We start from the raw sequence: 25801 nt of genomic DNA, 5'->3' as shown, positions 1-25801 counted from the left end.
GCGATGCAACAAGATGGGGCATGAAGCCAAGGATTGTAGGAGTCAGTTCCCAGCCAGGCATAATCAGCAACAACCACAACAACAACAGCAGCAAGGAAATAACCGTGGGTGCTACAAATGTGGAGCAACGGGGCACATGCGAAGGGATTGCCCTGAACTAAACCAGAACGGCAACAACAACCAAGGAGCTGGAAACAACGATCAAAACAACAATGCTGGGAATGGTGCAAGAGGAAGGGCTTTTGTGATTGGAGCTGGAGAAGCGAGGAATGACCCCATCGTCGTGGCGGGTAAGTTCCTACTCGATGATCGTTATGTTTCTGTATTATTTGATTCTGGAGCCGATGCTAGTTATGTGTCCCTACGTATTAGTAAGAAGCTTAAGCACCCTCCTGCGTCATTAAGCTCTAAGCATATCGTCGAGTTAGCTAATGGTAGAAACATCGAGGCCTCACATGTTATCAACGACTGCAAGCTAGTATTGTCTGGTCAAACGTTTAGCATCGACCTCTTCCCTATAGCTCTTGGAAGCTTCGACGTTGTTATCGGTATGGATTGGTTATCCAAACATCGCGTGGAAATACTCTGTCAGGAGAAAATGGTTCGCATTCCCCGCCGTTCTGGCAAACCCCTCATCGTGCAAGGTGACAAAGGCGGAGAAGTCACAGGCATCATCTCGTTCTTGAAAGCCCAGAAGTGTTTACGAAAGGGGCACACCGATATCTTAGCACTTGTCACCAACACACAGGAAAAGGAAAAGAGTATTGGAGATTTTCCAGTGGTACGCGACTACCCCGAGGTGTTTCCTAAGGAACTACCTGGACTCCCTCCCCACCGTCAGGTCGAATTCCAAATCGAGCTAGCTCCCGGAGCAGCGCCCATAGCTCGTGCGCCTTATCGACTAGCCCCCGCAGAACTAAAGGAACTCTCTACGCAACTACAGGAACTATTGGATAAAGGATTTATCCGTCCTAGTTCATCGCCCTGGGGAGCACCAGTGCTCTTTGTTAAGAAGAAGGATGGCACATTCCGGATGTGCAGTGAGCTGAACAAGGTTACCATCAAGAATCGCTACCCTCTCCCGCGTATCGACGACCTATTCGATCAGTTGCAGGGATCGAGCTACTACTCTAAGATTGACCTGCGATCAGGCTATAATCAGCTAAGAGTCCGTAATGAAGACATCTCCAAAACTGCCTTCAGAACCCGTTATGGTCATTATGAATTCCTCGTCATGCCCTTTGGAATGACCAACGCGCCTGCGGTTTTCATGGACCTCATGAACCGAGTGTGCAAGCCTTACCTCGACAAATTCGTGATTGTGTTTATCGACGACATCCTGATCTACTCGAAAAGCCAAGAAGAGCATGAACAGCACCTACGCCTTATCCTCGAACTCCTTCGCAATGAGCAGCTATACGCCAAGTTCTCGAAATGCGACTTCTGGCTTTGAGAAGTCCATTTCCTTGGGCACGTGGTCAATAAGGACGGAATTCACGTCGACCCAACTAAGATCGACTCTATAAAGAATTGGCCTACCCCTAAGACTCCGACCGAAGTTCGTCAATTCTTGGGATTAGCAGGATACTATTGTAGATTTATCAAGGGATTCTCGAAGATTGCTCAGCCTCTCACGACACTCACCCAGAAGGGTATTGCTTACAAGTGGAATGAAGCTCAGGAATCCGCATTTCAGAAGCTAAAGGATAACCTCTGTAGTGCTCCTATTCTCTCGTTACCTGAAAGTACCGACGACTTTGTTGTTTACTGCGATGCGTCTATTCATGGGCTTGGTTGCGTGCTAATGCAACGCGAGAAAGTTATCGCCTATGCCTCTCGACAACTAAAGACTCACGAAAGGAACTACACTATGCACGACTTGGAACTGGGAGCAGTGGTTTTTGCGCTTAAGATATGGAGACATTACCTGTACGGTACCAAGTGCACTATTTACACCGATCACAGGAGTCTCGAGCATATCTTCAAGCAAAAGGAATTAAACATGCGACAACGTCGATGGGTCGAACTCTTAAATGATTATGAATGCGCAATCAAGTACCATCCGGGCAAGGCCAATGTCGTGGCAGACGCCCTCAGCCGAAACGACACTACGCTAAGCGCGCGCGAGCGCTACAACTCACCATCCAGTCTAACCGCCCTACTCAGATTCGAAATGCTCAGGTTGAAGCTCTGAAACCGGAGAACATCAGGGCTGAGTCCCTGCGAGGATCGCGACAACGATTAGAATAAAAAAGAAGATGGCGCTTACTATGTAACAAGGCGCATTTGGGTTCCACTCTATGGAGATCTACGTGAACTCGTGATGGACGAAGCCCATAAGTCCCGTTATTCAGTACATCCTGGTTCGGATAAGATGTACCACGACTTAAGGACTACATATTGGTGGCCTGGCATGAAAGCCCACATAGCGACATATGTCAGCAAATGCTTGACTTGCGCAAGAGTCAAGACAGAGTACCAGAAACCGGCAGGCCTACTCCAACAACCAGAAATCCCGAAGTGGAAACGGGAGCAAATTTCCATGGATTTCGTCACTAGCCTACCTAGATCCCAACGCGGGAATGACACTATTTGGGTGATAGTAGATCGATTGACCAAGTCCGCACACTTTTTGGCCATTAAGGAAACAGACAAGTTTTCTACTTTGGCGGAGGTTTACTTAAAGGAAGTAGTTTCGAGACACGGGGTGCCAACCTCCATTATTTCCGATCGAGACGCCCGTTTTACTTCGGAGTTGTGGCAAGCTATGCACAAATCCTTTGGCTCACGTTTGGACATGAGCACCGCTTATCACCCACAAATGGATGGGCAGTCGGAACGCACCATCCAAACCCTGGAAGACATGCTTATAGCATGTGTGATTGATTTTGGCAAGAATTGGGAGAAGCATCTACCGCTGGTGGAATTCTCCTACAATAACAGCTACCACACCAGTATTCAGGCAGCACCCTTCGAGGCATTGTAAGGTCGTAAATGCCGATCACCTCTTTGCTGGGCGGAAGTTGGTGACAGCCAGGTCACGGGCCCAGAACTGGTAGTAGACACAACGGAGAAGATTACCCAGATCAGACAACGCATGGTGGCAGCTCGTGACCGTCAGAAAAGCTACGCTGATAAGCGTAGGAAACCGCTAGAATTCCAGGTCGGGGACCGGGTTCTACTTAAAGTCTCACCCTGGAAGGGTGTGGTTCGTTTTGGTAAACAGGGCAAGCTTAATCCACGATATATTGGACCATTCGAAATTACCGAGAGGATCGGTAAGGTCGCTTATAGATTGAATCTGCCTGAAGAGCTGAGTGCGGTGCACAATGTTTTCCACGTGTCTAATCTGAAGAAGTGTCTGTCAGATGAAACACTCGTAATCCCCTTTAAGGAAATCACTATTGACGAACAGCTACACTTTACTGAGGAACCGATTGAGATCACGGATCGAGAAATCAAAACCCTCAAACGTAGCCAGATACCTCTCGTGCGAGTTCGTTGGAACTCGCGACGTGGCCCAGAGTTTACCTGGGAGCGGGAGGACCAGATGAAGTGCAAGTATCCCCAGTTGTTCCCAAATGAAACCCCCAGCACTGAAGCTACAACCGAATTTCGGGACGAAATTCCAAACTAACGAGGGGATGATGTGACACCCCGTTGAAACACTCTCACACGTACTAGCTTGACAGTGGCTGCCTTAACTTTCGGGACGAAAGTTCTTAAAACTTGGGGATAATGTGACACTTCAGGTTTTCCCGAGCAACCTTCTTGTATTAGCCTTTGGTGTACTTATATTATTAAATGAAAGTTCATGAATTACCTTGACGAGTTATGTGATCCTTGTATTAAGTATGTGAATTATATATATATATATGTATGTGTATAATAGCGAATCGAGACCACGAACCCGACTCGAGACCACTCTCAGTCTCGAGTAAACAGTAAACGGTTGGGCCGGTTGGGCCACAACCTCCCTTAGCCCACTCGAAACCCTTGTAGGGTGCACCACCCACCGAGTATAAAACCCCTCATCCACCTTCTCCCTTACACTCTCACACACTCTCTCCCTCACTAAAACCCTAGAACTACAAGACCTCCTCTCCTTTCTCTCGGACCAAACCGGTGACAACAAGGACACTCGGCTCGGTTCAAGCTCGGGATCACCATTCGGAAGCTCACTCATCGACCCCTCATACCCTCACACTTCGAGTCTCTACCGGTTAGTGTTCTAATGTGTACTAGGTGTTTTATGTGTGTTAGATGCCTTGTGTGCTTGATGAATGAAATATATGCTTAACCTCTTTTACATGACCTTGATTGATTTGGCGAGTAAAAATTATGAATTAAATGAAGATTGATGTTCATCTATGATGTAGAAGCTTGGGTTCTAGATAGAGTGGTTTGTTAATAATCATGCTAACTTGACACATGAATAAGTAGAAAAATGCTTGAATATGGTGCTATCATGTTCTCGGTTGGGTGTGTGAATGATGATGATCGATAGTACATTAAACTAGGTGTATTATGCTAGCATAAATCAGTTTAAATGAGTATGTTTGGTTTAGGATGAAAACCCTAAAGATGAACTAGATGAATATGTGTTAAATGTGTTTGAATGTTGTTGCAAATATTTGAAAAACTTGTTGTTTGATCCATTTTGGTTAAGTGTTAGACAAGGGAACATGTTTGTGAAACCTTATTGGATAGTACTTCATGGCATGAAATCAGAATTCTGTTGCATAGTACAATTCGGACAGATGCATCAGAATCAGCAGGTAAACGACTTGAGACCAACGGTTGCGACTCGAGACCATGGAGCTACAACTCGAGACCGCAACGGTTGCGACTCGAGACCTGGGCCAAGCAACTTCAAAACGGACTTCAGGGACTCGAGACCATCAAGGTCTCGACTCGAGACCACACCATGACAACTCGAGACGGGACTCGAAACCTCTGAGGTTACGAGTCATGCCTGCACCACTCGAGACCAACCATTACAAGCCGAGACCTCCTGGTTGCGACTCGAGACCGCATGCTCTCGAGTCGAGACCACCTTGTCTCGACTGGGCTGTTCACTTTAGTTATTGGGCCATAATGTGATTTGTTTGGGCTGCCTGTTTAACTGAACTATGTGTTAATTGTTACTGTTGACTGATCCAATAGTAGAGCAGGCCCAATAACTCAACATGTAATTGTATGCATTCTATGTGTTAGATTCTAGTAGGACCCCAAACCTGACCTATACTAGTAACCATGTTAGGACGTGGTGACCAACAAGTTTGACCAAGTAAGCTAATCTGCCGAGCAACCCAAGGTGAGTTCACAACTTAAAGCATGCGTTCCCGGTGGATTGGGAAACGGAACTAAAACAACACTATCCCCTCGTGAGGGATACAAACTTACTTTTCTTCCCTTGTTTTTGGGAACTCTTAGTTAATTACTGTTTATACGGAATGCAACGAGCAACACTAAACGAAACTCTATCACTTAAGTCCCTACTACTTAATACCGATTAGTCGTCGGGGCCAAGCGAACGGGTTATTAGTTGATAGCGCTATTTAGGTCTTACCAGCCTCACACCGTGCCCGTGTATGGGATCGGGAGTGAACTAATAGACTCTGGCAAATCCGTCAATGATGATAGAACATTGACAAACGGGGCACTTTACGGAAACGTACGGTTACATGAAGTATTCGGTATTGGAAAAACAGTTTAGTCGCTTACTTATGGGGTAGCTCCCCATGGCATGTATAAACGGGTAAATTAACTGGTGAAACAAGTTTTTGGTAATTAAAAACAGGACAACTCGTGAACTCGCCAACATTTTTGTTGACACTCTACTGCATGCTTTGCAGGTACCCAGTGACTCAGGAGCTTGCTACTTGGGGATGTGTAGTGGTCGTCTAACCCGTGTGTTGGGTTCCAAACAAACTTGAATTAAGATCTTGTTTTAAACTATTTTGTCTATGCTTCCGCTACTTATTTGAAGTACTATTTAAACTTATAAACTTTTGAACTTAAACTATGATATTTGCTAACCCTGTGGTTGGTGAGTATTACTTATGTTGCTTAGTATAATTGGTAGCTGGATCCTGGTCAGTCACGCCTCCAAGCGGTGGTACTCCGCATGTGGATTTTGGGGGTGTGACAGTACAGGTATACGTTGATGATATCATATTTGATTCTACTAATGATTCTTTGTGCAGGCAATTCGAACGTATTATGCAGGAAAAGTTCGTGATGAGCGCTATGGGGGAGATGACTTTCTTTTTAGGCCTACAAGTTCAATAAACCGAGTCTGGGATATTCATCCATCAGACTAAATATGTTGGTGACATCTTGAGCCGGTTCCAGATGTCAGAAGCAACGCCCATTGGCACCCCACTTCCGCAGAATCACGGGATTACTCCGGATTTGAAGGGTGAAAGCATCAACTCTTCATACTATAGCGCCATGATCGGATCTCTTATGTATCTTATTGCTTCGAGGCCTGACATCATGTATCCAACGTGCCTGCTTGCAAGATATCAAGCCAACCCAAAGGCCTCTCATCTGTCAGCTGTTAAAAGGATTTTTCGCTATTTGAAGGGATGCCCAGACACCGGTCTTTGGTACCCTAGGGATGATAGCTTTGATTTGACTGCATACAGTGATTCTGATTTCGGTGGCTGCAAAATTGATGGCAAATCAACAACTGCAGGATGTCAATTCTTAGGAAATCGCCTAGTTACGTGGTAGTGCAAGAAGCAAACGTGTGTTGCTACATCAACCTGTGAAGCAGAATACATTGCTGCCTCCAGTTGTTGCTCCCAAGTCTTGTGGATCCAACAACAAATGCGCGACTACGGTTTTGAATTCCTAACTACTCCTATTTACGTTGATAATTATGCTGCTTTACAGATCACTAGAAATCCTGCGCAGCATTCAAAGACCAAACACATCGAAATCAAATATCACTTCATACGTGATTGCTTTGATAAAAGGCTAATCGATGTTGTTAAGGTCCACACCGATGACCAACGTGCCGATCTTTTTACCAAAGCATTTGACAAATCAAGATTTGACTTTTTATTATTGGTAAACGGCATTAAGGTCAAGCAAGAGTAAAACCAACATCGGAAAATCATTTTTTTACATATCTTTGTGTTTTAAATTTATCTTAGTTTGTTGATTTTAGGGGGAGTAAATCCAAAATTTGAAAATCCAAAAACATCAAAAAATTTCAAAAACACAAAAACAATAGAAAAACAAAAATGAGTTTCCTGGCGAGCAAAAGAGAAAATGATAGTACATCAGTGGTCTATCCAAACCTCTTTAAACCTAAATTGAAAAACGATAAGCAGCTCTATATAAGATGTATCGGTAGGCCCACAATCATTTTAAAGTGTGCAGGGTGATATAAATCTTAAATTGACTGAAGACCAGGTGGGAACCATTCATTGGCATATGGTCTTAGCATCGAAATTTTGTTTGATAGATTGCCGAGGTTCTGAGATATTTGGTCTTTATGCTGCTTATCATCTGGGTATCATGGTTGTATCTTTTACCGAAAAATAACGGGGACGCAAGTCTAGATCTTCCATGATACTATACATACGTGTACATATTGCATCTGACCTCAATAAGTGATAAACAATCACATGTCCAAACAAATAAGTGATAAAATATCACATCTATCCGGGAGTCAAGTTCGTCTCTCTGCTGTACGAAAGTACTGACCTGTTCACGGACTTGCTCCTGTGCCCTCATGCATCGAAAATCAAGTTCCTCATCAATAAGTGATTCTATCACATAGGGCTTGGTTTTCAAATCAAAATAAGTGAGTTTCTCACATCATATACGCTCAAACAGATGATAATCGGTATAAGATGAACCCTCGTGCGTACCTTGATACGGGAATGTGTCGTGATGTGGATGAACACCGGTCGGTAAGTATAAATCATACCTTAATGTATCCCCTCGACATGATTACATCTGATAAGTTGAGCTTATGTGGACAACAATACCGATAATCGTTATAGGATGATTATCTTAATGTGAACTAATTGAACAACAAGAGCGTTTTGGCGTGACCGTACACTGATATGATTCTCTTACCCTTGAAACTCGCAAAAAGAATGTCTGTAAATATTTATTTACTGCTTTCAGTCTTTACATTTCAAATATTCAAAATATCAAAAAGATTTTAGGTGTGTTTTAATATAAACTTTATAAAAGCCAAAAAGATTTTATTTCTGCCTTATTTTCGATTGTACGATGTTGGATCTCGAGTCTTCGTCGCCAGAAACCTGATTGAAAACCAAAGTGACTAAATCTTCATAAACGGTCAAAATTTGTAAGTTTTGAAAGTTAAAAACTAAAATTGACAAATTTGTTAAACTTTCAAACTGTCGGATGGTAGTTGATTGAGACATGGTCATACGTGTGTCGTTTGTTTATACTAACTATATTCCAAGCAATTGTTCTCATGACGCGTTTAGATTTCTTGCATGTGCAGATTCTAAAGGCAAGGAGAACATGGTCGATGACAAGCTTTGGGATGAAGACACGACGTGAAGGCACTCAAATGATGAAGATGATCGAGTTGCCGCTGACCATCATCAATACCACAAGGATCTCAAATACTGAAGATCAAGTCATTCACGAGCATAACTCAAGGGGGAGCTTATGTTAAGGGGGAGTTTGTCAATACACTTCCTACATGAAACGGGGAGTTTGTTGATACACTTTCTGCTTTCAAGACGTGAAGACTTTGAAGATCCTCCGACATAGAAGACATGAAAGGCGAATCTCGCGAGTAGCGTCCAAGGGGGAGTTTGTTGATACATGATATGTGGACGCGACTCGACTTGACGCGACTCGGCTTAGCAATGACATTCCTCCGTCGTGTGCTTCAAGATTACAAGCGGGCCAAGATATCAAAGGGGTGTGTACTTAGTCCCTGGCTGAAACAAGAGTGATGAAACAAGCACTTGGGCTCAACAAAGTCGGCGAAACAAGTCTGGGCTTCAACAGTTGGGCCAAAGCCCAAAGTCTACGAAACATAAAGGATGTCGACGAAACACATCAGTTTCGTCGACCAAGCCCCTGTTTCGTCGTTTGATAGTTTGTTTCGTCGAGCTAGGTTCTGTTTCGCCGAGTTGGATTCCGTTTAGTGGTGTCTGTGACTATAAATAGACAGTCTCAACACAGAACTAGAGAGGGAACACAAGAGAGCACACAGAACACACACGAGAGAGTCTGAGAGAGATGAGAGAATACCCTGAAAGTCTGTAAACTGTGTTTGTATCAGTTGTGCATTCTCATCCAGTTAATCAAACGATTGTGTTTCTTTGGTTAACCATTGTGTTTACTTTGTTCTATGTTTGGTTTGGCTTAGTTAAGTGGATTCCGCACACTTAACTTTGTTTGTTATAAACAAGGGTTTGGTAGTGAAAATCGATCCTCCGATTTCGGGACCTACACACAAAACAAAAGAAATAATTTTTAGGCATTCATCCTACTGGTTTGTCCCATGCTATAACACGTAGGTTCGTTCCTCATAAGTATTTTTTGTATTATTTTTTCTTTTTTGGATTTTCAACTGTAAATAAAAACTAAAAAGTAGTAATAAAAAAAAAAATTAAAGTAACTTAAAAGCCTAAACCACAGGACAAATTTATAGAAAAAAATAAAAGTTTTGTGCATTAAACAATAAAGAATTTTCGACAAAAAGAATCAGCGACCAAAAATAAAATGTTATGAATTAAATTTTATAACTAAATTTTCTGCATTAAACTAAATTTTCCTTCAGCAATGATCTTGATTTCCTTTTTCTTGTATTTATTGGTACCATACTTATTATACTCTTTTCTCAAAGTTGATTGGGTAGGAGTATAATATGTATCGTACCTATAAATACAAGAGTTCACATTAGTTTAGGGTTACACCAAAGTAACCAACACCATCACCTCCGCCACCCTCCCCGCGTCGCAGAACTCACTGCTACCTGCCATGCCGCCGCCCAGCTGCTAGACCTTGTCGCCACCCTCCGGGCTGCCGAACCCTACGATGGCCACCCATACGCTGCCGCATTGCCCTTCACTTCTTACCAGGTTTGACCGTGAAGTGTTCTCGAGTCTCGCATTTGGGTATTTGGGTTTCAAAATCCATGTCAAGTTGTTGATTCAGGATCGCGGTTCGTGAACAAACGTCAACTTGCGAGACGGTATGCTGGATCAAAGTGTGAATGTTGGGTTTTCGAAAACCCCTTATGGTTGTGTTTGTTTTAATGGTTGTAATTGGATCACTAGAATGGGTTAGTTGGTTTTAGCATACATGCTTCTGAGTCGAACTGAACCGAACCGAACCGAGCCACATCCACACAAAACTGTATCAACATGTGCGAAGGAAATAACTACACTTATGTCACGACCCCCGACCCCATCCTGGCCGGAATCGGAAGCCGCGAGAAGTCAAGTGGTACCGGTGATTATTTTGAAAAACATTGCAGCGGAAATTTCATCAGGACCGTGAGTTAGGAAAAATATCAGAGTTTAGAAACACCGGATTTTATTTAAATAGATGGAATAAATTCCATGTTTTACAAAGGTAGCTTTTAATACGGGATAAACCCAAAAACAATATTTCCTTAAGTTCATTTAATTAATAAAATAAGCCACTTCTTGAAGTCCTTCAGTGCTGGATCTAATCCTTACTCCAATCTACTGTAATTACCTGAAACGCGTTTTAAAAAGGTTTTGTCAGCGGGAAATACTGAGTGAGTTCATTCAGTTTGCACAAAAACATATTTGTTATAATTTACAGTATTAAGGGGAATTACAATGTTTCTAATATCAAACCAACTACCCACAGTACTTGTCACTCGACTACCCATTGGCTATCTCGTTGTCCAAATGGTGTCTGTGACTGTGGTCAGATCACCCCTTGGCTAACTCGTTTTCCAAGTGTGACGGGAAATAAGTAATGTATACAAAACCCCACATACCGGCTGTAATTTGGTGATTACATAGACTTAATCCCTGTAATTATAACTTTGAAAATAACTTGGAGTTTTGTAAAACAGTTGATAAAAAGAGAATGACTCACTTTATAAATATGCAAGATTGAGTTAACAAGCTTCTTGATTCTACTTCTTCCGATAATTAAGCATGCACTTTATTATTCTGGATCTTCTGATGATCTATTAGTTTGTTTGATTGTGAGTGTGTAGTTGGGGGTATTTTTGGTAGTTAAACATATAGTTTAACAGAATGGAATACGTATTTGTGTAAAACCTAAATCAAACCTTAACGATAGTCACGTGATTCGAACCTTAACGAACTTCACAAAGTGTAGTCTTATTCAGACAGTACTTTGGCATCCGTTTAACGAACTCACAAAGTATAGTACTTTGGATTCCGTTTAACGAACTCACAAAGTATAGCACTTTGGCATCCGTTTAACGAACTCACAAAGTATAGTACTTTGGATTCCGTTTAACGAAATTCACAAAGTATAATACTTTGGCATCCGTTAGTTGGTTCCTGAATCGACCGAACAGAATATCGTATCGGTGATTATTGGTTAGAACACCAACGTATAGAGAGAAGAAGAAGAGAAATGAGCAAAAAAAAATGAATCCTAAGCTTCTTATTTATAGCAAGCAAGCAAGCACCTCAAATAATCTTCTGATCGATGTGGGATAGATTTGACGTGGCTACCTACCTGCTTGACATGCTAGCTAGCTTGCTTATATATATTAATTCAGCTGCTTCATTCGTTTTTCTCTTATAACTTTTAAAATATGACGTTTTATAAAACGACGAATATGTCTTTAGAACGAGCATATTTTTATCTATGTTTTCACCTAAGTTTCATTAAAAACGGAGTAAGGTAAAAAAATAATATATTTAATTATTAATATTAAACGTTCTCATACGACCCCATATATATCTATAAACCTTACTTAGCTTAATTAATCTTGTTAGCTTAATTAATATTGATTAACTGATTAATTAAATTAATTAATCTACTCAGCTAACTTAACTGCTAAGTTTATTTAACTTATTAAGTTTACTTAGCTTTTAAGTATTCTAGCAATTCCTTGCTTACGAGTTCTATTTTCTAGATACAAGAGAACCCTTATTAGTTGTATTAACTCAATTCAACTTTAACGATAATCACGAGATAAAACCCTCACAACGATTTACAAGTGCAATACTTAATAATTCCGCGGATTCACAACGAATGACAGAGTATAGCCCGAGTTCGGACAGCACTCAAACATTCAAGTCGAAATCACGATGAATAACAAAGTATAACTCAATTTGAGCAGCACTCAGACAATCGTTGGATAGTTATAATCGATCGGAGATTGAATCGTAGCAGCGATTAGAGTTATTACCCTGATAACGAGCAGAGTTTAGGGATTTAGAGGGTAAAATCCCGAGCTATTATTTACAAAAATAAAAGCTGACGGAAAGAAAAGAATTGAACAGCGATCGAGTTAATACCCAGCATCGTAGCAGCACTTCGTGACCCGTGTGTGTTTTAATTGCACTACTACTGCTCTAATTCGACGTACATAGTGAGAATTGACGTCGTTTCAATCACAGAAAGCAAGTGCCAATGTCTACTATTTATACACGAAATTTGGCAGGCTTACGGACCGTAAGCCATATCCCTTACGGTCCGTAAGGGAAGCACTTTATTTATAGGCTGCCTAGGTTCGGGACTAGCCTTGCTGACTTGATGATTTTGACCAATAAGAATTAAACAACGTTTTATGTTGATAATCGTTAGCTAGGGTTTACCTCCTTTGAGTTTTAGGGGCCCTGATCCTGATTCCGATTGTTCTGGAAATTTTGGGTTTATGCAGAATCACTTGGGTGTCTCAATTAGGGTTTCCTTATTGGATAATTATCATACTAAGTATTAATTTTGGTGAGAGTTGTTACATCCTCCCCACCTTACTAAAAATCTCGTCCTCGAGATTCGGACTATGATATTTTCTTGGGTTATGTTTCTTCTTTTAATTAAGAGAAACAATGTATCGTGAAATGGAATCAAAAGATATTTTGAGGGGTATGAAAAAAATAAAAATGGTTTATAGGAACAATTGGATTCAATATCTGAAATGAACTTACTTTGATCAATTTGAGGGAGATTCTGAATTGATAAATATCTATTTGTGAATGGAAGTAGGGGAAATGATTTGTTAATGATTATCCGAAAATCAATATCGTTTACTTAAATGGTACTGAACAATAGAATTTAGTGTATCGTAATCTGAGTACATAATTGTACCAAGAATATGACAAATCAAACGAATAGCGTATGAATAGGGTTTAGCACAGGCTACAAATCTATTCGGATGCTACAAAGTGTTTGTAATGATTGAAAGAATTCAATGATGACCGAATAAATTTATCGATTTCGAATTTGAGAGTTTCAAGGAGGCGAATCTGGATATTTCAAAAGATGAGACATTCCGATGAAATGATATAGTTTCCAAGGTGATTATGTTTAAGCCAAAAGATATATGGTCTATAGATTTTTAGAATGAATGTGAAGAACTTTTTGGAATTAGTAAAATTCTTTGTTAGAAGAAAACTTACCTTGATTGGTACCTAAGAAAGATTTAAGATTGACAGGTTCAAAATGAAATGAAAACATGAAAATGATTCGTCAAATATTGAATTATGATATGAGAAAATCAATGTGCTGAGATGGGTGATTTGTAAGAATACATGAAAAGATAATAAAGTTAGTGTATTTTTGTCTTAATACATAATTTTATTCAGATGATTTTAATCAAAATGTTTGATTAAAGATAGGTGATATTTTGATTTATTAAATACCTTTTCTTTTTATGTTATCATAAAGTAGAATAATAAATAAATATAGATAGATAGGTTTAAAATATCAAAACCCGTGGTAATTTTGACAAAATAATGATATATGTTTTATAAATAGGTTTACTTAATATCGTAGAATTTACGATTATCATTTTTAAAATCAAGTATGTTTAACTATAAGATTTTACAATAGGGTATTTCTAAATCATAAAAGTAAAATAATAAATGTTTATCAAGCATACTTAAATATTGGCTTGCGTAAATAACATTTGATATTTTAATATATATATTTTATAAAAGAATATTTCTATAAGTATTTAATAGTTGTGAAATATTAATCAAGATGAACATTTATTTATAATACGTCTTGTTCATGAATACTTAGACAATTATTTAGATAATTTTATTCGTCCCTTTAATTGTTTTATGAAAATATGTCTTCTTTTTACAGTACAAAGTACATATATTTCTATATATATTTAATATAAAAATATTTTTATATATAATTGAAATTTACTAAATAAGTATGATGACTTAATTTATATACATTAAATAGTTATTATCATGGTTGGATATTGGTTAGTTCTGCCTTGTTTAAGCATAGGTGGCCAGTCCATGCCTAACTAAGGCTAGGCTATTCAATACATGCCCCTGATAATAACTCTAGTATCTAAATATAATAATAACACTATTACTATTAATATATTATTACTAATAATAAAACTAATGTTAATTGCCAATAATAAATGCATAAACTTAAATGAGAATATACTTTAAACAAAATTTTATACGTAAAAATATAAATTCTTTACCTTAATGGTTTTAACAAAAATTTTAAATACAGGAATACTATATTGGAAGTTTCTATATATAATCAATTAAATTTATATAATGTTTTTCGATCAATGATGATAAGGTAAGAAATATCACGAAAGGCTCGATTGAGGTTGTAAGGATTACGGAATTTTGACATGAAATGGTGGATCATTATCTTAGCACATAATTGAGTTAAGATTGTTTTTATAAAATAAATCAACAAAGTGGATTCAATATAGATAAATAAATAATTAAATTCCTAGATTAGCGCAATCTTCAAATTTTGTGAAAATGTTATCACAAGGTGATCGTGATCAAAGAAATGATTTGTTGAATTCGAAGACTAAACAAGCATGTTACGGTTCAAGAGAATTGAAATGCTTGTTGGGACTATTTTGAATATGATGGCTTCAATCCATCATATGGGACTTTGAATTGAATACGTAATGCGAGTAAGTTCAAACAATTGAACTTGGTGTAAACAAAACGAGTTCAAGAAAGTTCTGTCATGGTTACAACAAAACCATGTATACCATTAAAAAGGAAATCGAGTTTTTTTTTTAAAAAAAAATTTATCGATCAAATATCAAAGAGTAATCATTTTGCAAAACGCGGTTTACAATGCAAAGATCAAGTATAGCGAAATGATATTTGAGGTTGGATAAAACAACAAATTGGAATGAAGCTTTCCTATTGTCTTCGTAATTCAAATGAACCATATGTACAACAAACAGTGCATGTGTACCGTGTAGATTTACCAAGAAATGAAATAGATCAATATTTTCCACTATAAAAGAAATCCTCATTATGATGACTATTAGGGGAAGTAGCAAAAGTTTATTCATAGAGGTCAGAAATTGCAATGAAGGGAATATAAGAGCTTTATCTGGAATTTTGTGTGATAACTGTTGTTAAGTGACATTATCAGGGAATGTCAAATAAAATGAAATAGGGATTTGCGAAGGTATGGGATTCTTTTTGCAGTGTTAATAATTATGACTCAGATTGGATTCTTGTTTTAACATACCTCAGTGAGATTTAGATCGTTTGTAAGATCATGTGGCAAAGTGCCACTTTTTTATTTAGGAGTTCTTTTACTGACGGAATTATTATCGTGCCCAAGTTTATATTCTTGCTTTGGAAGTCGTGTGTGATAAACTTTGATGTCTGTGGACATATAATTTTAAGTTTCATGTGTTTTCTTGTGCATTAGCACAACTTTACATGTTTCTTACTTGCGTTAATAGTTTATGATAACGTATTGGTAATTCTTTATATTTTTGATGGTGTTCCAACTTATAGAGTTTCCACTGTTTATTTTGTCACACGAACTACGAGACAAATGATCAAACGAAATAATGTTTGATATCGGAAAAGAAATTCCTAATAAAGAAATCTATACACATATGCTTGTGTTTTATTCCTAACTGACTTTTGGAATTTCTTATAGATATACATATCTATATAATTATATTTTTCACATGCTGTAATATACATACCTTCTATAAGGTCATTGTATTTAGCAAATTCATATTTTCAAAAACAAGTCAGATATCTGGTCATGATTTTATTTAGGGAAATCTTGTCACTAATTTGACATTTTATATACCCCATCTTACCCGGTTCGCGCCGGAGAGGTAACCTCAATCTATCCGGACAAGCTGGAGAGTCTGCTACTCTATACCCAGTTTTGCCGGAGAAAATTTTCTATTTCCCATAAATAGTATTTTTTTTCAAAATTTTAAAAGTGCCTCTTTTATTAGGGCTTTTATCCAGAATTAAGGAAATTTGTATTCCCATAACATATCTTATTCTAGACCAAATAATATCAATAAGCAAGAAGCAATTAAGTGCTATTGCCTGCTAATCGTCATTCTTATGGAATACCAATATCCATTACATTGTACTTATATAAGTAATTTACCTTAAAGTTTATTTTAAGGCAAAATTCTTAAGTTCAAGTCTAAATATCATTCGGAGTGCTATCAGATAATATTAAGTTTCTAATTCTCCGTTTAAACTTAGGTATTATTATAACACCTAATTGCGTAAACAAGTGGCTTAGCTTATACTAAGGCATCTTTTCTTATGTTCAAGTCTAACTGCTATCAGCTGTGCTACCAAATAGTAATCTCCTAACTCTTTTTATTTAAGCTTAAGTATTATTATCACAACACTTATAGGCTTAAAGCAGTGGCTCTGATACCACCTTCTGTCACGACCCCCGACCCCATCCTGGCCGGAATCGGAAGCCGCGAGCAGTCAAGTGGTACCGGTGATTATTTTGAAAAACATTGCAGCGGAAATTTCATCAGGACCGTGAGTTAGGAAAAATATCAGAGTTTAGAAACACCGGATTTTATTTAAATAGATGGAATAAATTCCATGTTTTACAAAGGTAGCTTTTAATACGGGATAAACCCAAAAACAATATTTCCTTAAGTTCATTTAATTAATAAAATAAGCCACTTCTTGAAGTCTTTCAGTGCTGGATCTAATCCTTACTCCAATCTACTGTAATTACCTGAAACGTGTTTTAAAAAGGTTTTGTCAGCGGGAAATACTGAGTGAGTTCATTCAGTTTGCACAAAAACATATTTGTTATAATTTACAGTATTATGGGGAATTACAATGTTTCTGATATCAAACCAACTACCCACAGTACTTGTCACTCGACTACCCATTGGCTATCTCGTTGTCCAAATGGTGTCTGTGACTGTGGTCAGATCACCCCTTAGCTAACTCGTTGTCCAAGTGTGACGGGAAATAAGTAATGTATACAAAACCCCACATACCGGCTGTAATTTGATGATTACATAGACTTAATCCCTGTAATTATAACTTTGAAAATAACTTGGAGTTTTGTAAAACAGTTGATAAAAAGAGAATGACCCACTTTATAAATATGCAAGATTGAGTTAACAAGCTTCTTGATTCTACTTCTTCCGGTAATTAAGCATGCACTTTATTATTCTGGATCTTCTGATGATCTATTAGTTTGTTTGATTGTGAGTGTGTAGTTGGGGGTATTTTTGGTAGTTAAACATATAGTTTAACAGAATGGAATACGTATTTGTGTAAAACCTAAATCAAACCTTAACGATAGTCACGTGATTCGAACCTTAACGAACTTCACAAAGTGTAGTCTTATTCAGACAGTACTTTGGCATCCGTTTAACGAACTCACAAAGTATAGTACTTTGGATTCCGTTTAACGAACTCACAAAGTATAGCACTTTGGCATCCATTTAACGAACTCACAAAATATAGTACTTTGGATTCCGTTTAACGAAATTCACAAAGTATAATACTTTGGCATCCGTTAGTTGGTTCCTGAATCGACCGAACAGAATATCGTATCGGTGATTATTGGTTAGAACACCAACGTATAGAGAGAAGAAGAAGAGAAATGAGCAAAGAAAAATGAATCCTAAGCTTCTTATTTATAGCAAGCAAGCAAGCATCTCAAATAATCTGCTGATCGATGTGGGATAGATTTGACATGCCTACCTACCTGCTTGACATGCTAGCTAGCTTGCTTATATATATTAATTCAGCTGCTTCACTCGTTTTTCTCTTATAACTTTTAAAATATGACGTTTTATAAAACGACGAATATGTCTTTAGAACGAGCATATTTTTATCTACGTTTTAACCTAAGTTTCATTAAAAACGGAGTAAGGTAAAAAAAATAATATATTTAATTATTAATATTAAACGTTCTCATACGACCCCATATATATCTATAAACCTTACTTAGCTTAATTAATCTTGTTAGCTTAATTAATATTGATTAACTGATTAATTAAATTAATTAATCTACTCAGCTAACTTAACTGCTAAGTTTATTTAACTTATTAAGTTTACTTAGCTTTTAAGTATTCTAGCAATTCCTTGCTTACGAGTTCTAATTTCTAGATACAAGGGAACCCGTATTAGTTGTATTAACTCAATTCAACTTTAACGATAATCACGAGATAAAACCCTCACAACGATTTACAAGTGCAATACTTAATAATTCCGCGGATTCACAACGAATGACAGAGTATAGCCCGAGTTCGGACAGCACTCAAACATTCAAGTCGAAATCACGATGAATAACAAAGTATAACTCAATTTGAGCAGCACTCAGACAATCGTTGGATAGTTATAATCGATCGGAGATTGAATCGTAGCAGCGATTAGAGTTATTACCCTGATAACGAGCAGAGTTTAGGGATTTAGAGGGTAAAATCCCGAGCTATTATTTACAAAAACAAAAGCTGACGGAAAGAAAAGAATTGAACAGCGATCGAGTTAATACCCGGCATCGTAGCAGCACTTCGTGACCCCTGTGTGTTTTAATTGCACTACTACTGCTCTAATTCGACGTACATAGTGAGAATTGACGTCGTTTCAATCACAGAAAGCAAGTGCCAATGTCTGCTATTTATACACGAAATTTGGCAGGCTTACGGACCGTAAGCCATATCCCTTACGGTCCGTAAGGGAAGCACTTTATTTATAGGCTGCCTAGGTTCGGGACTAGCCTTGCTGACTTGATGATTTTGACCAATAAGAATTAAACAACGTTTTATGTTGATAATCGTTAGCTAGGGTTTACCCCCTTTGAGTTTTAGGGGCCCTGATCCTGATTCCGATTGTTCTGGAAATTTTGGGTTTATGCAGAATCACTTGGGTGTCTCAATTAGGGTTTCCTTATTGGATAATTATCATACTAAGTATTAATTTTAGTGAGAGTTGTTACAACTTACCTTTGTATTTTTTTTATCATAATCGATATCTACAAAATTTAAGGAGACATGACATCAAAGTTTTGCAAGTTGATGAAGTTTAAAGGAGTTGATTTAAGAAGATGGCAAGAGGATGCACTTTCTTTTTACAGATTTGATTGGGGTGTATATCCTTACCGGTCCCAAGCATGAAGCAATGGATGTACGTAAAACTCTCAAAGCCATCCAAAGAAGGAAAACGTCGTCTTAAACTATGTCTCATCAAAATGTTAGATCAACTAGGTAGTTCGCATCACCATACATGGAAACACTTTGCATGTGTACATGTCGCTTTATGGATTTCTTATAAATTTAATGGAACTTTTAATGTTAAAGGTGTTAAACATCAAACGGTTTCCAAATTGTCTTCACAAGCCGGACAACAAGTGGAGTGAGTAAACATTCACACTTTTTCATTATAGATTGCCTCCAAGAAATATAAATTACAAGGAGAGGTAGATTATATCGAAACCTCTTCAATTTCCTAGCATAACAAAAAAAATAATCTTTTTTCTCATCCTGTTTTAAAATACTTAATGTTTAACAAGTTATAAAATATTTTCCATTAGAACCTTAAAACAAATTGTTTTAGCCCATGTATGTATGGATAATTACCTTAATGTTTAGAATAATTACCCTTTCAATTCACCACTTGATGTAAACCCTAGACAACACATAATGACACCATTGCCCTTGACAAACGCTAGACAACCGCTTTTCCTCAACCTAAACCTTAAAGAGATCAATGGAGGAGCACAACCATTTCTAATCATCCACTAGCACAACCACCTTCCTAATGGAGGAGTTGGTCCGCTGCCACAATCCGCTTTCCAAATGAGCTGGAAAAGAATTTAAAAGTGAACTGAGAAACCAATGTACCAGTGACCTACATGACACAATTCAATAATAGTTTTAAGTATTTCGCATGCGATTCAACAAAGGCGATTAAAGCACATAAGAGAAGTAGAATTCGTGCCAAATTGCAATTCAACAATAACTAGGATTGCGACCCGCCGCAATGCGGCGGGGATTCTTTAGTTATAACTAAGTGGATCTAGGACCCGCATGTTATGTTAAACCTGTCAAACATGGAAAAATAGACGATGTAAAAACGTTCACCAACACACGCACGTTGCGTCGTGTTAACTCGCAAAATTTAGAATGAAACGTAAAAATGTTAAACCAAAGACACAGCTGCGATGTGTTAAGTCACAAAATTTAGAACCAAACATAAAGCGAAAAATTTGCGAAAAATGAAAACTATAAATGACCAAAGTTGAAAGTAAAATAGTTATAAGGATAGATTGCAAAAGATAAAAAGTTTTGGGTTAAAAGTAAAAAACAAATAGTTTTTGGTTAAAAGTAATTTATAAAATATTTTGGGTGAAAAGTAAAAAAAAAAGTATTTTTTTTGGAAAACCCCCAAAGCCAACGTTACGACAACAATATGCATAACCATTTTTTCTTTGAAAACCCCCAAAGCACACCCCGCGTTGCGGCATGACATAAAATGGTGTCAAATAGTACTAATGTCACACAACCGTCATCGACCACCAACACTGACTCAACCTAGGATATGCGTGTTGCGACGAACCTGTCAAACATGAAAAATAGAGGTAAAAATGTTGAACCTCACATTCACGTTGTGTCGTATTAACTCGAAAAATTTAGAACTATACGTAAAACAAAATTTTGCGAAAAATGAAAAGCATAAGTGAAAAAAGTTGCGAAGCTAAATTGCAAATAATGAAAAGTTTTGGGTTAAAACTAAAAAATAAATTATGTAGGGTTAAAAATGAAAAAGGTAATAACCTTGAGGTTAAAAGTAAAAAAATCAAGTTTTTTTTGAAAAACTCACAAAGCACAAGTTACAACTCATAATGCACAAAAAACTTGTAAACTTATATATGGAATAATATTTAGAATCGCGCGATTAAAACAATGGGAAAAACCAATTTGTTTTTTCCTATCTCAAAATGATTGATTCATCCAATGGTTTCATGTTAGGGTTTAATTTTGTAGTTCTTCAATTAGGATAGTTTTTTTCTTTTCCAAGTCTTTACTCCGAAGTTCTAGTGTTGGTTTGAACATTTATTCATATACTTTTAAAACCCTTAATATAACGTACCCAGTAGAATCTCACTTAGAGCAGAGCATTTGATAGGGTCTTGTAAGGGTGAGATAAGGCAAAGCTTTCTCCTATTTAAGGAAATAGAGAGGTTGCTCGCTAAATAATCCAGATAATATAATATACCTTAGATTACTATATAACTAGAAGAATCAAACCAACAAACCATACATTTGTGGGTAAACTACATTAGGTCAAAACAAAAGAGTAATGAGACAAGAAATAACGTACACTCCCTTTAAAAATCTACACATTAAGACAACGTTAATGCAAACAAAAACAAACGGATATGAATAGCAAAGGCTTCCGGATAAATCTAATAAGATTTGTACAATTATTTGATATACGATCCAGGTGATGATATATCACCCTTAAGCTAGGTTAATTTTTTGGGTTTAGTTTATTCATCCGAAATATGTTGGATGAACGGTGTGATGCATATTCTATGTTTGTCATAATGTTGTTTTTTCATTGCTTAACTACACTTTTTGTTTTGTTGCACGAATGTTTGTAGGTAGTTGAAACAACTTATTTTTCCAATAAAAGTTGTCATAAGTTTATGCGGGAAGGAAATAACTACACTTATCTTAGATTTTTTTTAGCATAATTGATGTCAACAAAATTTAAGAGGACATGACATCCAAGTTTGGCAAGTTGATGAAGTTCAAAGAATGTGATTTAAGAAGATAGCAAAAGACGCTCTTCCATTTTTACAAATTTGATTTTGGTGTATATCTTTACCGTTCCCATGCATGAAGCAATGGACGTACGTAAATCCCTCAAAGGAGGAAAATGTAAGAATACATTAACACGTCTTAAACTATGTACTCCAAGCGGAATATTGAATATGCCTAATCCATTAACTCAACTAACTCGAGTATCTACTTGTTTAATTCTAAGATCAAATAAAAAGTTTTTTTTTTCTGCTTAAGTAGGATGAGAAAAGAATCTTAACCTTTCATTTTTCAAATTAATTGTTAAGATGAAAATGTAGGAAAAAAGATGAGTTTAAGGATATCTTTAGAAAATTCTATTTATTGATTTTCTCTCTTCACATGCATATTCCACCCCCATTTTTAAACGAACATAACTATTTTATGCGACATTCTTTCATAAAAAAATCACCACAAAATCGAGCGTTTTTTATCTTTAATTTGACTACCATATCGGTATATAAAATATGACAACTAAAAAATGTGTTATATTTCTATGTTGGCATTTTTTATGCTGAATTTTTGTACTACATTTTTGTGCTATACCTTTTGTGCTGAATTTTTTGTCTTAATTTTTTTGCTGAATTTTTTGGTGATGGGATTTTTTTTGAACGGCTAATTTCTTTAGTCCCCTATCATCTATGGGACTTGAACCCAAGACCTTCCCCTTTCCAACCTAGGTGTTTTAAAGGCTTTGCCTATCTTGGTGATGGGATAAGGGTTATGACTATTAGGTCATGAGTTCGATTCCAACAAGAGGGGGGGGGGTTCTAGATTTATTGAGTTTCTCATGAATTGGTGTATAGGCATTATTGCGGCAATATTAAGATGCTTAAGATTTGAGGAGGGTAACATTGTAATTTACCTTTAGTATTAAGATGCTTAAGATAAATTTTGGGTGATTCTATTCCCACACCCCTTAAATCTTATTTCCACATCCTTTTCACTATATATATATATATGTATATATATATATATATATATAGGCTGGTTATTGTACAAATTGGCTTAACGTATGCTGCGTACGGGATTCAGTCACAACATGCGAAATTTGATTTATAACATGCGACTTCCATTTTTTTTCACATGCGATTTTCCATTTTTTAACACATGCGATTTCTAGTGGTTTACACACATGTGATTTCATTCTTTATAACATAACGTGCGATTTCAGTTTTTTAAAACACAAGCGAATTTCAATTTCTATAATATAACGTGTGATTTTACCCCAGCGTACGCTCATACGTTAAGGCATTTTATACGATACACAAACATTAAATATATATATAAAGGAGGGATATGGAAATATTAACACCCTAAATTTTATTGCGTATGTTACCGATACATAGAATGTGTATCCTTCCCATTTAAGCCATTATTTGTTCTTTAGTTTACTCAATTAATGAAAGCATTAAAAACTTGTTCTTTAGTTCACTCAATTAATTAATTAATGAAAGCATTAAATATATTTACAATAGTCACTTAGAATTTATTTTAAGAATAATTAATGTTTCTAGAAAGTTATAAAATTGTTAAAATGTTTAGTAAAAAAAAGGTGTTAGACCATGTGTAGTGGTAATGCCTCCACTCATGGACGTTGTGTGTCATGTGGCAGTCCAGTCAGCAATGAAGTATTATAAGACGTTTTTCTAAAATGGGTGTAGTGGGGATGTGCACATTGTATTAAAATGGGTGTAATAGAATTAAAAAAAACCATCAAAAAAATCTTATTGGCCAAACAAAAACCATCGGCTTAGTCATTGGCCAAAAAGAATGAACAAGGGTGTGGAAAAAAGGACGGCAAAACAATTTTTTTTTTTTGAAAAAAACACCCGGGGGCGGTTGATGGGCGTTAAGAGACGTTTTTCTTTTGGGAAAAAACGTTAAAAAACCCCACTACGGGCGGCCTTAAATTTGTTGTTTCACCATAAATAATTTTAGAAACGATAATCATACAGAGATACATTAGTTGAACAGAGAAACTAATTCTACATTAGTTAAAAATTATTCAAAGACAACCGGCTGCAACGTAACAAAAGGAAAAGGTGTTACACGTCGCGAGTCTACCTACCAATATTATGGTAAATAATATATTCCCTTATTTAATATCATTATCTATTAAGAAAGAGAGGTGAGAAAAACATACATTCAAGTATATTATCTTAAAACCAATGGGGTGGTGGTCCATTGGCAAAAACAAAGCCTCTAAAACACCTAGATTGGGAAGGGAAATGTCTTGGGTTCAAGTCCCACAGATGACAGATGACAGGGACTTAAAGAAATTAGCCGTTAAAAAAAAACTATATTATCTTAAAATAAAATATCTTGATTGCTGCCTTTACTCCACCTAAACCCCAGATATTGACACTCTATAAATACCCCCATTTTCACTATCTCGAAATCATCTGAAAACCACCACCAGCAGCTTCCTGATGGTCACGATCCACCTTCATCAACCGCCACAATCTTCATCACAATTACAGGTTGGATCCGACTTATGGTATCATCACAGGTTGACTGTTTAAAGGATTTCGGGTAACATTATGCTTTTGTTAGTCTTGTTTTCTGATGTGATATATATATGCTGAATATAAACTTAATAACTTGTTCTGCATGGCAGCATCATGGAAGCAATTGCACCGACAGAGTCGGTAATTCTTGAACATCAGATCTATTCGTCATTTGCATCCTGTTGCCTATCTCGTATCATGTCGTTGATCTCGTTCTTATTTACAGTTCTCTAACCGTAGCTTATACTCGTGTTTAGGGTGAAGGGCGTTATCAAGTTGTGATTATATCTGCTAAGACTGCGGGGTATGGGGCGGGGGTTTGGGCGTGGGTGGGCTGAAAACGCCCAAGCCACCACCCCGGGTGGGCATGGGTTTGGGCGTGGCCCCTTTTTCGTGGGTTTGAAGCCGGGCGTGGGGCGGGCTAGCAAGGTGACATGGCAGGCTCTCAATGGCTATGTGTCAACTCATGCCCCAAACCCCAGCTCCCAACTCAAGCCCCACCATACCCCACAGTCTAAGATCACTTCATCCTCCTCTGTGGTCATTCTTCTGTTTCTGCTCTACTATGTAGCTTATATTGCATAAAAAAGGATGCATTTTTTTAACAGTGTTTTCTTCTTGAAATCAGATAGTTAGTTGGCAAAAAGTTAGAACCTAGAGAAAAGGCGTTTAACTTTTGGTAAGTTACAAGCAGTTTTGTTTTATTAGGTTTTGCTTTTGAATACAAACAAATGCACCTTTTAATTAAGCATAACCTTAATTACGTTTGAAATATTGATTTTGTTTCTTTCAGGTGTTGCTTCTGAGCGTTTGGATCGTGAACCTACCACTGCAGATGTGTTACTTGCTGCTGCTGATATCGTATTTTCTGGATTAGAAGAGGCTTCCGCACCTGTACCTGGAAGCAGCGTTACACCAATCACCCTGCGGAAATCTGCAAGATCTAGAAATTAAGAAAAGGACGCAATGCTAGAAATCTACTGTTTGTTTTGGTGGTGTAGTGTAGATGGTGGGAAATCTA

At 37.3% G+C, this 25801-nt stretch overlaps 1 long non-coding RNA gene across 1 annotated transcript; it reads left to right on the top strand.

The window, feature by feature from the left end:
• Positions 1-24793: 24793 nt before the first annotated feature.
• Positions 24794-25095, top strand: LOC118485698. Its single transcript, XR_004877541.1, has 3 exons — positions 24794-24805; positions 24891-24921; positions 25038-25095. It is a non-coding gene; the product is annotated as an uncharacterized LOC118485698 (long non-coding RNA).
• Positions 25096-25801: the final 706 nt, after the last annotated feature.

This window comes from Helianthus annuus, chromosome 13, assembly GCF_002127325.2.
Source record: "Helianthus annuus cultivar XRQ/B chromosome 13, HanXRQr2.0-SUNRISE, whole genome shotgun sequence".
NCBI lineage: Eukaryota > Viridiplantae > Streptophyta > Magnoliopsida > Asterales > Asteraceae > Helianthus > Helianthus annuus.
This window is presented reverse-complemented; position numbering and strand designations above follow the sequence as displayed.